This window comes from Orbicella faveolata, unplaced genomic scaffold (assembly GCF_042242905.1).
Source record: "Orbicella faveolata isolate gen_17 unplaced genomic scaffold, um_ofav_v1 contig_13, whole genome shotgun sequence".
Classification (NCBI taxonomy): Eukaryota; Metazoa; Cnidaria; class Anthozoa; order Scleractinia; family Merulinidae; genus Orbicella; species Orbicella faveolata.
The window spans coordinates 16,536,877-16,545,000 of NW_028301540.1; the positions used below are offsets into that span (position 1 = coordinate 16,536,877).

At 42.6% G+C, this 8,124-nt stretch overlaps 2 pseudogenes; one reads left to right on the forward strand and one right to left on the reverse strand.

Annotated features, from left to right (window-relative positions):
• The first annotated feature begins 1,447 nt into the window (after positions 1 to 1,447).
• On the forward strand, positions 1,448 to 7,468 carry LOC149115318 (uncharacterized; annotated as a pseudogene).
• A 27-nt stretch (positions 7,469 to 7,495) lies between these two features.
• Positions 7,496 to 8,124, reverse strand: part of LOC149115319 (uncharacterized) — a 5,699-nt pseudogene continuing 5,070 nt past the window's right edge.

The window sequence follows — 8,124 nt, forward strand, 5'->3', positions numbered from 1 at the left end:
AACTAGAAAAGTGTCTGTAAAAACACATCATTTCTCCACTTTTCTAACTTTAAGCTAAATCTAAAAATTAGAAAAATCTTGTTTATGGCTAAAAACGATATTTTTGTCCATTTTCCATTTTTGCGTTTTCCTATCCAATCGAAAAAATGCAAAAATGGAATAATCCTGGGGGCATTTTCTGTTTTTCTATGTTTTCGTTTTCAATCAAAGACCAAAACACGAAAAAATTGAAATCTATTCTACTGAAGTTTCTATTTTTCCATTTTTAGATCAAAACCGTAAAATTGGAAAATTGAAATTTGTTTCATTGAATTCCTATTTTTCAATTTCTTCACAAAAATGGTAAACGTTTAAAAAGATCCTGTGATTCTCGATGATTATGAATTTTAGTTCTTGTAACAATATCGATTTTGTTGAAAAGCTGTCACCGATGTGTGGTCCCAAAATGCAATAGTAGAGTTAACACGTGACCTAAGATTTTCCCGCCAAGTTGAAATCCCGGAGAGTTACTAAAGTGCATGGGGAGGAGATCAGCTATGGATGTTCCCATTTTTAAACAGTTTGTTTTGTGGAGAGGTGATAAATGAATTGTGGTCAGTGAAGAAGACCTCCAGACTGCAAAGATTTCGTCGGTTTTCAAGTACTTTTTATTGCAAGGTAGGACGCAGCTATTGAGTCAACCAAAGTAACGTCTGTTTGGCTTGAATTTCCACATTTCAGTTCTTTTAAAAAAATTGCGTCACTCAGTCAAACAGGTCAAAAAGGCTAAAACTTGATAGCGCAATGATGTAGAAAGAAAGGAAAGAAAAGGGGGCCTTTTGCTTAACGATCAACACTATTTCATCTTCAAATCAAACTTTCCCACGCATTTATTTCGCAAGAGTTCTTCTGAAGCCTGGGTGAGAGCTTCACTTTGATACCAAACATGGCCGACCTTCTCACTACGGTCTTTGCAGGTATGTCCCCACTTGAGATCTTGTTTGTGCTTAAGCGTATCACGAAGGGCTGGCTCACACTTTGACATAAGCATAAGCATAAACATAAGCATAAGAGAAATGTGTGATCCGGGGTTACATAAGCATAAGGATGGCTATTGTACGATGGCCCACAAGGGACACGCTGCAAACAAAAAAGAAACGCTGCAAACAAAAAAGAAACGCTGCAAACAAAAAAGAAATGCTGCAAAAAAAACGAAACGCTGCAAACAAATGACGAATGCTGCAAATAAAAAAAGTACGCTGCAAATAAAAAACGTGTTCTGCAAATAACAGAAACGCTGCAAACAAAAGACGAACGCTGCAAATAAAATGTACGCTGCAAATAAAAAAGAACACATCATGCGCGTGCACTCGGCCAAATGGACTGAGTAGCTCCTGGTATTTCCCTCCCTTTTCCAAAATCCGTGCGATTCTCGTCGATCAAGTAGTATTCAGCTGTAGTATTTGTGATGTTTTGTAGTTTTTGCAGCATCGGGGAAGTTCAAGAGAGTAGCTGCGATAAATGTGTGGCTGAAAAAGATATAGACGAGGTAATAACGCACTATTTTCATTGAGATTATCCTTATGACATTATTGTGGGTCTTCTCGAGAAACGTGAAGGACTTCAAATGTGTGTGCGAACACTTAAGAGACGGCTGAGATCTCTTGGGTTAAAGAGGAAAGGTAATGCCGAGGTAATGGACGATTCAGAAATACGAACTATCATTCATGAAGAAATGAGAGGTCCTGGAAGTTTATCAGGTTACAGAAGTATTTCGCATGCCCTCAGATTGCGACATCATATTCATGTTCCTTGCACATTGGTGGCAAAAATAATGAAGGAAATTGATCCTGTTGAGGTAGAAGAGAGAAGATCTTGATGGTTGAAGAGATGGACGTTCCACTCAAAAGGAGCAAATGCTTCATGGCATATAGACGGTATTTGTTTTTTCACTTTGTAATCACAGATAAGTAATGAATTGTGTGTGTGTTGAGGGGGGTAGCTAGGTAGGTAGGTAGGTATGGTATGCACGTATGTAAAATTGCAGCTATTAAAGGGCCACATACCCTTCCCATTTCAAGATGAGTAAGTTATGTCTGGTCTACTTCAATTCCTAAAATACAGATTCTGTTATTTTTAGGATACGACAAACTCGAACCTTATGGGTTTCCCCATACATGGCGTAGTGGGTGGATTCAGTCGAAGAATTTTATGGTTAGAAGTAGCCCGGTCTAACGATGACCTAAGAGTACCTGCAGCCTTGTACTTGAATCAAGTGAAAGAAGTAGGTGGTTGCCCTTTGCTCCGTGTGACTGACTGTGGCACAGAAAATGGTATTGCCGCTTCCATGCAGTGCATGTTTCATACCAATGATCATGATGAACTGGCAGGTGTGAAGTCTCACAGATATTGCTCATCACCTGCCAATCAAAGAATCGAAGGGCGGTGGTCCTTTTTCAGGCGAAATAGATGGATAAACCTGTTCAAGGACATGGTTGATTATGGATTATTTGGTGTGGGGAATGCATTTCATATGGAGTGCTTGTGGTTCTGTTTTTCAAAGGTGCTTCAGGATGACTTGAACAAAGTGAAAGATCATTGGAATAGTCAGAAGATTTCAAAGTCTCCCTGTTCATGGTGTAGTGTTTCTGTTGTGACGTGTCAGTCACATGATCACTGGTCTATTATGGGATGCGGTAAACTGAAGCATGTGGTCGGAGAAATGAGAGCAGAAATAAATCTTGTTGTTGTTATTGTATAAGCTCTTTTGGTCTACTTGTGCCCGAACCACCACATTTGGCGACGAGGAAAAACCGGATAAAAAGTGGATAACGAGTTTAAACAGTGGAAAACTCGCACAGATGGCCGTATCCTTGAGCGGACTGCCAGGTTTACAAACATTCAACGCTGTGGGCGAGCCAGCTACACTCGCACAACGATGGCTAACTTGGAAAGACGAATTCGAATTGTACGTAACTGCCTCGGGAATCAGCGACCCAACACAGAAGAAGGTGCTTCTACTTCACCTCGCCGGGCCCCAAGTCAGAGACGTTTTTAATAACTCAATTCCTGCCGACAAACGAGGCGAAGCGAAGGATTACAAGAAAGCTATGGACAGCCCATCCGAACATTTCAAACCGAGAAAAAACGCGCCGATGGCAAGACAGGCGTTTCTCGCAGCTCAACCAACCGCTGGAGAAACCATTAGCAATTTCATCACACGCCTGCAGAAATTAGCCGAACATTGTGAATACAAAGGTGAAAGGGACAACCAGGTGAGAGATCGTGCGATTTCTTTCATTCAAGACAAAAACCTCAAGGCCAAGTTGTATCGCGAAGAAACATTAACATTGAGCAAACTATTGGAAATCGTTAGTCAATACCATGACAAAGAAGCCCTCGTTCTTATCCATGATGGCCGAGTGAATAACATATCTCCAGACGCCAAACAAGGGGGAAAATGTTGGCGGTGCGATAAAGCGGGACACTTCGCGAAGGAATGTCTTCGTTCGCGTGACCACAAATGCGGGAAATGTGGCAACGTGGGTCATTTCGAAGTGTGCTGTCACTCCAAACAGAGTAAAGGGCGAGATTCTAGTCGCAGTTTGAGTCGTGGTCGTGGAAACGAATACCGTGGAAACTCTGGAAGAAAGCAAAGCCGTGGACGAAGAGGAGGAAGTTCACAGGGCCAACGTGATGTACGCCAAGTAACCGAAGACGTGACTACTGGAAACTCCGCAAGGAAGGATGATTTCTACGTGTTCTACACTGGGGAGACAGATGACGGGAATACTCTGAAGCTGGAGATTGCAGATAAGACTATCAACGTTATTATAGACTCTGGTGCTAGTTGTAATTTAATGTCCGAAGAAGTATTTAACCTTGTAACGGGGGGTAATGTTAAATTGTTGGAGTGCAACAAAAGAGTTTTTGCTTATGCATCTGAAGAGCCACTCCAAATCAAAGGAAAATGTAATCTTGATGTACGTGCGCCACAAACCCAAAAGTCCCTGAATGTTGAGTTTTATGTTATGCTTGGCAAAGCTGCAACGCTATTAGGCCGCGATGCATCTGAGTTGCTTGGTGTTTTAAGGGTTGGTATCCCTGTTAACAGCTGTGATGTTGAATCTGATGGTGCTAGTAACAATCCAAAACAAGCAGATAGAAAGGCCTCCCTAAGGGCAAAGTTTCCCAAAGTTTTCCAGGGCCTGGGGAAGCTCAAAGGGTACCAGCTCAAGTTACACATTGATGAAAAAGTACAACCAGTTGCTCAACCCCCACGCAGAATTCCTTTTAGTAGACGAGAAAAAGTCACGGAGAAATTGGAAGAGTTACTGAAGCTTGATGTTATCAAAAAAGTAGAGGGACCTACCAGCTGGGTCAACCCCTTGGTAGTGGTCGAGAAGCCTAACGGTGACATTAGAATCTGTCTAGATATGAGACAAGCGAACCAAGCCATTGTGCGGGAGAAACACCCAGTCCCACCGTAGAGGAAACACTCCAAGAAGTCTCGAATGCCAAAGTTTTCTCTAAATTAGATTTAAATATGGCTTTTCACCAAATTGAGTTACACCCAGACTCAAGGGACATTACAACCTTTGCTGCGCCTAATGGCCTTTACAGATACAAACGCCTGCTTTTTGGTGTAAACATGGCCACGGAAAAATTCCAGCAAATTGTTTGGCAGATCATCCAAGACTGCCCAGGGGCATACAACCTGCATGATGACCTACGAGTTGTTGGCACAAATGATGAAGAGCATGACGAAAACTTAGAGAGGGTCATGCGCAAGCTTGAAGAAAGTGGGCTTACGCTTAACTATGATAAATGTGAAATTGGTGTTGGCAGCATGATCTACATGGGTGATGTACTCTCTGGGGAAGGGCTGAAAGTGTCTAGTCAATGTGTGAAAGCTATTGTTGAGGCACCAGCACCCCAAAACCCATCAGAAGTAAGAAGTTTTCTTGGCTCCGTGCAGTTCTGTTCAAAGTTCATCCCCAACTTTGCATGAATATCGAGTCCATTGTGGGACCTCACCGCAAAAGACATCAAGTGGAAGTGGGGAGTAAAGGAAGCAAAGTCATTCCAAGAGATAAAAGACCGGCTGACTCGTACACCAGTGATGGCATATTTCAGACAGAGCGCAGAAACTCGTCTGCCAACCGATGCATCACCAGTGGGAGTTGGGGCGATTCTGGAACAGAAGCAAAAAGATGGAAGCTACAGGCCAATATATTATGCCAGCAGAAAGCTGAGTAAGATTGAAATGAGGTACTCCCAATTTGAAAGAGAAGCTCTGGCTGTAAGGTGGGCTTGTGAAAAGTTCTACTTGTACCTCTATGGCATTAGCTTTGAAGTCTGCACTGATCACAAGCCTCTTCTCATCATACTCGGAGCGAAGTCAAAGCCCCCATCAGCACGAATAGAAAGATGGCTTCTCTACTTACAGCAGTTCCAATACAAGTTGACACATATACGGGGCAAGGACAATGCTGCAGACGTCCTGAGCCGCCTACCGGTGGATACTACCCATGATCACGAAACTCAAGCTGCAGAAGAGTTTGCGTACAGCGTAGTAAGTGAGGCTGTACCAGCTGCGTTGGTGCCAAAGGAAGTTGAAATCGCTTCTGAAAAAGACCCAACGCTAAAGATGTTACGGCAGGCTGTAATGACAGATGATTGGAGCCAGTTACAAGGCACAATTCACAAAGCAGTTAAAGATGAACTGTGGGTGATAGGACAGGTGGTGATGAGAGGAAGCCGCATCCTCATTCCACAGAGCCTTCAAAAGCGCACCATAATGTTGGCTCACGAAGGACACCAAGGTATGGTCCGAACTAAAGCCAGGTTGCGAGAGAAAGTATGGTGGCCACGAATGGACAAGCAAGTGGAGCAAGCAATACGAACATGTCACCCCTGCCAGCTTGTCGGACCCCGATCCAAACCAGAGCCGGTGAGATCAACCAGACTATCAGACTCCCCGTGGCAAGACATCTCAGTTGACCTTCTCGAGATTACAAGTGGAGATCACCTCCTGGTGGTTGAAGACTACTATTCTTGCTGGATCGAAGCTGTCCTCAAGAAAACAGATGCACAAAATGTAATCAAGTCCATGGAGGCTATTTTTAGAACACATGGTCTACCAGAGACTGTCCGTAGTGATAACGGACCTCCATTTGCATCCAAGGAATTCAAGGGATTCCTGGAGTATCTAGCAATTGAACACAAAAAGGGCGTGCCCTATTGGCCCCAAAGCAATGGAGAGGTGGAGCGTTGCAATGAGACCTTACTGAAAATCGTGAGAATCGCGTGCCTAGAGGGTAAAGATTGGCGAAAAGCACTCGCAGACTTTCTATTCCAGTACAGAGTTACCCCTCATACTGTTACTGGGATATCACCAGCAGAACTACTGATGGGGAGGAAGCTACGTGACAAACTTCCAAAAGTCCAAATCCCCAAGGATCGAGCCACTGAAGCACAGTGGCAGCTGCTCTTAAAAGAGAGGGATGCTCATGCTAAACTTAGACAGAAGGAGTATGCAGACAGAACACGCGCTGCCAAATTCAGCGACATTGAAGAGGGTGATCAAGTCCTACTGAAACAGGTTCGAGAGAACAAACTCTCACCCAATTATGAACCTGAGCCATACAAGGTCGTTCACAAAGATGGAAATGCCGTCATACTGGAAGACACCAATGGGAACAATAAAATGCGAAACATAGCCCACATGAAGAAATTTGTTGCACCTGAAACCACTGAAAAGGAAGACCAGGTACAGCCAGCACAACTACCCCAAGAGCCAGACCAGGTGGAACAAACGCATCCAATGACAATTGCAAGCCAGCCAGCAGAGGTGCAAGAGACTCCACCCAACCCTTTGCCGGGCGATTCAGTTGTTTTGGGACCTGCGCGCTCTAGACAACCACCCGCCTATTTAAAAGACTACGTATGCACTTAGTTTTAGAATGTGCAAGAGACATAAAGAGAGAGACTGTTTGTTTTAAGGACTATTAATTAGATTTGTAATACTGTTCATTTAGTTTTCTCTAGTGCTGACATTTGTAATAACTTAGGGGGAGATGTAGTGTTTCTGTTGTGAGGTGTCAGTCACATGATCACTGGTCTATTATGGGATGTGGTAAACCGAAGCATGTGGTCGGAGAAATGAGAGCAGAAATAAATCTTGTTGTTGTTATTGTATAAGCTCTTTTGGTCTACTTGCGCCCGAACAACCACACATGGGATACCAGATGTTATGTACTTTCTACCAGAATATCACGGACGTGAAGAACGCTTAGTTTCCGTGTCTGAACAACTGGCAGAGGACATGGAAGTACACTGCCAGAGTGAGATGGAAGACAATATATACATTGACTATTTTGAATATATTTTAGAAACCGAAGGCTGGGTTTACCCTAGTACTGCGGGAGAGGCCCTAAGACTATATAAACAAATAATAGAATTGCAGAATGAATAAGTGAAAAAAACACTGATTTATGACCGATCAGGGCATATCTTCTGAAGTGAAGTAGTTCATGGGTGGGTTGATTTTACCCAGCTGGGAAAACTGTTTAATGATTCATCAACACAACACATTTATCAGTGCCAACATGTAAAGAAAACCATATTAATATTGTTGTTACATTATTAACAAAGTAAGCAAACTATATTTAGCAAGTGATATAACAGTTTTTTGTGCTTTGATCAGCACATGAACACTTTGTGGTTTTCAGTATCCATAGTTACCTCTCAGTTAATGCCACAAAATGTGGGAGTGGACAGCAGGCAGTTTGCATTTTCAAGGAAATATTGAACATCAACAATGGAATGCCTATATAACATTGCTTAACCAATATGATAGCACATTGGAAACCCAACTGTTTGTCTGACCACACCAACCCACACCTCTCTCTGATTTTAACACAACATAAAACAGTAACATTGAAATAACTCCATAAAATTGGTCAAGTAATCAAAAGTAATGGCACTTGTATTATTCACTTTAGCAATGTGTTATTTCCCATGAATAATTTTCATGCCTGCATGACACAATAAAACTGAACACTTAAAAGAATGTATTGACAGTTTGTGAATTGCAAGTTAATTACCACCAGGTAGTCAGTACCAAAAGAGTCATGAAAAAGT